The following is a 5,543-nucleotide window of genomic DNA, read 5'->3' on the forward strand; positions in this document are numbered from 1 at the left end:
CCCTCTGAATAGACAATCGCCGTAAATGCACTTAAATAGCTTCCAGATCTTCATGAAAGCTTTTAATTAGTCATAACATGCATAATTATTAATGATCTACTAATTTCACGCACCAAATAAGAATTAATTAATATAAATTATAACACAGAATGGAAATACAAAAACTTACATAAGTAAGAAATAAGACACTGATGCATCAGAATTGGCTCAAATTTGTCTTTCTTAAGTATAATCAATTCATTACAGACTTCTTTTCCCTACACACTCAGTTAAAGGGCCCCGCGCACTCAGCCTATGGACTTACCAAGGTCTCCACGCACTTAGCAGCAGGATCCTTCCCCTTTTCCTAAGTACAAGAAACGGATCTTCCCTGCCTTAGCTTACTTGCCCCTTACACGGATTCTTGTCAATTAGTTTCCTTCTTAGACTCGATATGACTCATCTATATGTAGCATTTTTCTTAAAATATCATGGTCTGTGGACCATGGGCAGATCTCAAAACCTCCTATCACCTACCCACCTTAGGGACTAAATCCCCCTTGACTCATACAATCTTCATGCTCCACTTCGACATTTCACGGACACTTTACATTTTATACAAAATCTAACCCCAAAATTCGACCAAAACTTAACCCCAAGGACCCCATCCCAATAGGCCCCCAACACAAATTGGGTGACTCGCCCTCGAGTCACTTGACTGGTGCTACACTCTTGTCCTAGAGTTTAGGGAACTCCATCTTCAAAACCTACCAATCAGCAATACCCTGCACCGCGTCCTGTTGTACTTCTTCGACCAGCTTCTCTGTAGTAGGACCTTCCACCGCGAGGCCCATTATCCTTTATGTCTGCTGGATGGTATTCAACTTGTCTTAAACTGATAGAGTGAGTTGGCTTGCTTCCCTTAAAATGGCTTATTTATGGTGCAGCTCTTCAATTTTTGTCTACAGTTTTTTTCCTTCATGTAGTCTTGTGAAGCGCTAGACTGGCGCCAAAGTGCAGGTAGTCAACTTGATTTCGTCAAGCTACTGCTTCTTTTCCCTAATATCAGTATCAATCGTCTGCAAAGTGGGGTCCTCCTATAGATATATCCAAATTTCCATGGCCTGCTCGAATAAATCTATATAGTCCTTGACTTTTGTGTCTAATGTGGTCATCCGCTCCTTAATTGCTGCTCCACGTTACTCCTAGACTTCTAGCGGAGTGGTCGGCTGCAACTTCAACTGCCACTCTGAGATCTGCAGCTCATGTTCAAATCAGACTCGGCTGATTTCACCCTTTGATTCCCTGACCATTGCAGCCAACTTCTGAATATTTTCTGCTGACTCTACCTCTGCGAGAATGTTGAGCTCTGGTAGCATATTACATGCCTGTGTAATTTCTTCTTCCAAGCTTTGGCTGTACGTAGCCATTTCATCTTTCTATTTCCACACCTGCACCTTTTTTGCGAATATCTTCTCATTTTTGGTCTTTACATTGCTATTCACTAGCAGCGCGCGATTCTCCCTAACCCTTAGCTCGTCAGACACTCCTTGGTGTAGTTCATGGAGGGCCTGGATTGGGAGTGTTGCGAGATTGACACCCACATCCTTAAGCTATGATAGCTGGATGTCTACTTCATCTGACTTGGCATGCAGGGCCCCATCTGGCAATTGAATGTCTCTGAGATCCAGAATCCGATCCGTATCCAGCACGGTCGAGCTCGCTTGCTGCAAGCTTGTCTGAATCCCACTTGCCTAGCCAACACTCCCTTACAGCCATCCTATTTGGATCTGTAGATCGCGCAGATCCTTCTGCACATTGCCCAATGCATGTTAGTACTACTTCTCAAACAACGTCCACAGTTCGGTTGTGGTGTCGTAGACCTTATGCACAATTCATCCAAGTCCCACTCATTGAGGACCATTGGGTCGACATGCGCATGCCTATCCGACTTCTGCTTCTTCCAAGGTCCTGAAGTTGTCTCCTTGGGACGCTTCTGTACTCTAAATGGGGTGTCCTACTTCGCACCCCCACCTCCTTCAACATCGAAATCCTCCTGGTCCTCGGTATGATGAGAAACAGACTCCTTAACATCGATAGTAGTCTCCTTAGCCACCCACTCTTTCTTATTAGTTTCCTTAGAAGTACCTTCTTTGGCATCAACTTCCTTCTTCTGCTATACAACTTTCTCTCGAGCTACAACCTGCTCAACCTCCTTCTGCTTTTGTGTTGTTTTGGTCTACGTTGAGGAAATTTCTCTGGCCTTGCTTGTACCTGTGCCTAATCTAATGGGTGTAGCCACTCTCCTGGCCATTTCCCAACAATCTCTTATACATCGGCCTCACCCACAAGGAAAGGTAACTTGTACCACACCTTCTTTGGATCTCATCTCGTGCAGATAGAAACAGTGTGAAATTTCGCCTAGAACTCTGTATATAGCTCCAACTATTCATATAGAGTTGGTGACAGCCTTGACCTATGTCTAATCACCATGTGAAGATCCATCTCTACAAGCACCCAAAACATTTTGGTCTCCATGACCCGCTCAGGGTCCTTTTTCGCCCATAGCAAAGTGAAATTCGTAACTTCTTGTATATCAGATTCCTGTGGAAGGAATTGACTATCTTCCAGAAACCTCCACGTGACTAGTGCAATCAATAGTAGCATCCAAGCATAGTGAAATGCCTTTCCCTCTTCTTGGGCCTCCCGGCGTTTGTCAAAAACTCTTTACAGAGGTATTATTCCCAGTTGTACTACACAGACTTAGCACACTGTGCAACTAATGAAATCACTGGCGTTGGAACCTCATTCGTGTGACACTTCCGCATGATCTTGTAGGCCAAGATCTGCACGGAAAACTACACTGCCTTGTCTGTAATAGAGCAGATGGAATATTTGTGTGACTTCTTCATCAAGCCAAACATGATCTTCGTTTGTTGTGAGTTATTTTATTTCTTTTCAACGGCAGACGAATTAGTCCTAGGTGACCTTGGTGTCGTAGGTATAGAGGGTGTTGCTTCAATTGTAGGCGCGAGTTCACGGGCTACAGCTTCAGAACTTGCGACTTCTATGGGGTGAGTTTCAGCCATTATGTCCAAGAAGGCCTTATGGAAATTTTTGGACATGGTAGCTAATCCTAGATGTGAGAAAAGTTATTCCCAATCAGGCTCGGACATAGAATTCAGCTCTTGGCGAAATACATGGCAAGAAATCTCATAAGTAATTTTCAAAGAGAAAATTGTTCTAATGCAGGGTGGCATGCTAGATTTATAGGTGATTTCAAATTTGAATCCAACCATTCCCTCCAATTTCTTATCATTAATGCATCTTTGGCGGAATATTTCCAAATATTTGCCCCATAAATACGGCCTCCCTGCTCCTTTTAACATAAATTTTTCCATCCAATCATATACAGTGCACCCAACGGCTGCTTTTGGACCTAGATGCACGACACCATCCTCTGTGGAGTAGCCATCTTGGTGTAGCTCCTACTGGTATTTCTTCCTAGGCACAACCCCCTTATTTCGTCCTCCTAATTCTTGGGCAGTGTAGTTTATAGTCCCGTACCGCTTTACAGTTGCCTAGAGTACTAAGACTATCCCACCATCATATAGTCATTGCACAGGGACAGGATCACCCTTGTATAACTTCACTCGACTGCCATTGACTCTTCCCAGAAACAATTCCCCATTCAGCTTCGTGAGTTAAACTGCACCACCATCTGTAATTTCTTTGATGACATACGACTCCCACCAATGCATTTGAAATTTTCCAGGAAACTTCGTGAATTTTCTATCATAAAGTAACATTAAATCATTTACCTAGTAGGTGCGCTACTTAATATGTCAATCATGCCAGGCCTTTTCGCGCTCCTTTTTCACCTGCTGGTGAAATCCTACCAAAAACCTATCTTCCTCCAATTCCATTAGCTACGTGAGATGCCCCTCCATGGTGTTGCAATCAGCCATATTAGTGAGTGCTACAATCCGCAAACTTGACACAATATACTCCATGGGTATCATAGCCTCTATCCCATAGACCAACCTGAACGGAGTTTGGTCTGTCAACATTTTACACATTGTCCTATATGCCCATAGAATTGTTGGTATGCATACATCCTAATCATTCCTTTTGACATTGCATACCTTTTTCAATGCACTTTCCATGATCTTATTGAATGATTCAACCATACCATTAGCTTGAGGATGATAGGGCATGATCTTCTCATGATAAACTTAGAATTCGTCCAACATCGCAGCAATAGTTTTGTTCAAGAAATGTGTACCCCTGTCACTCATCAATATCTTCAGGCAACCAAACCAAGTTAATACAAACTCAAAAAGGAACTTCGCAGTTGTAGCAGTGCTACATTCTTTGACCAGATGTGCTTCTATCCATCACATCAAGTACTCAGTTGTAGTAATAATGTATCGTGTGCCCGAATTTTTCTGTGGTGGATGTATCGGACCCACAAAGTCAATCTTCCATTTTTCAAACACCTGCAAAGAAATAAATGTGTTTAATGGAAGTTCATCCCTCTGTGATGGCTTTCCCATCCTCTGATAAGCATCGCATGCCCTACAATATTCCTTAGAATCCTTATGCACCGTTGGCCACCACAATCCTGCACAAGATCTTTTGCGCAGTTTTTTTGCCAGCATAGTGTCCTCCCGCCACTCCTCCATGTGTTTCAGCGAGGATAGTGGATCACTCAAACTTGGAACATATTGGTGCAGTATCTCATCAGAGCCCATATTATACAAATATCAAATGATCACAGAATAATCAGTCGCGTAGACCACCAATTCCTTTTTCTGTTTTGTAGAATATCCCTTCAGGGTTGTGCCAGTGGTTAAAAACTGGATTATGTCAGAAAAGTGATCGTCTACAACATGTACGACAAAGAGTTGCACATTCGGCAACCCTTATTCCAAACTAGTGGGCTCTTCGCCTATCTCAATTCTAGATAAGTGATCTCATCTCGCATTCAATCATTTGAGCTTCACAATAACCTTGAAGTCATGTTCTTGAAAAAGCAATAGCCACCTACAGATCTTCCCCCCCAACATAGGCTTGTTGACCAGGTACTTGAGAGCGAAGTGATCTATATACATTTTGAAGTGCACGCCTAACAGGTAATGTCTAAATTTTTGTAGCGCATACTGGAAGGATCCCCACTCCATCACGAAGGTAGTCTTGCTTTGATCCTCCGACACAATCATAATATGATGGTACCTCGAGAACCCATCAGTGAACAAATAGGCCTCATGCCTTCCAACATTCTCCAAAACTTCATCCATAAATGGCATTGGAAATGGGTTATGAACACACACATCATTGGGCTTCCTCATATCTACGCAAATCCTTATTTCATCTTGCTGCTTCTTCTACTGAACAACCATAGGGCTCACCCAATCAGACTCTTTGATCAGCTCAATGATTCTAGCCTCCAGCATTTTTTCTAGCTCTTTGCGCACGTTCTCCTTATACATGGGATTTAGATGGTAGGGTCTCTGTTTCACGGGATTTACATCGGTCTTTAGGGTGATCTTCATTACACCCAG

This window comes from Pinus tabuliformis, chromosome 3_2 (assembly GCF_031772625.1).
Source record: "Pinus tabuliformis cultivar Carrire ecotype Pingquan chromosome 3_2, CPIR1, whole genome shotgun sequence".
Lineage (NCBI taxonomy): Eukaryota > Viridiplantae > Streptophyta > Pinopsida > Pinales > Pinaceae > Pinus > Pinus tabuliformis.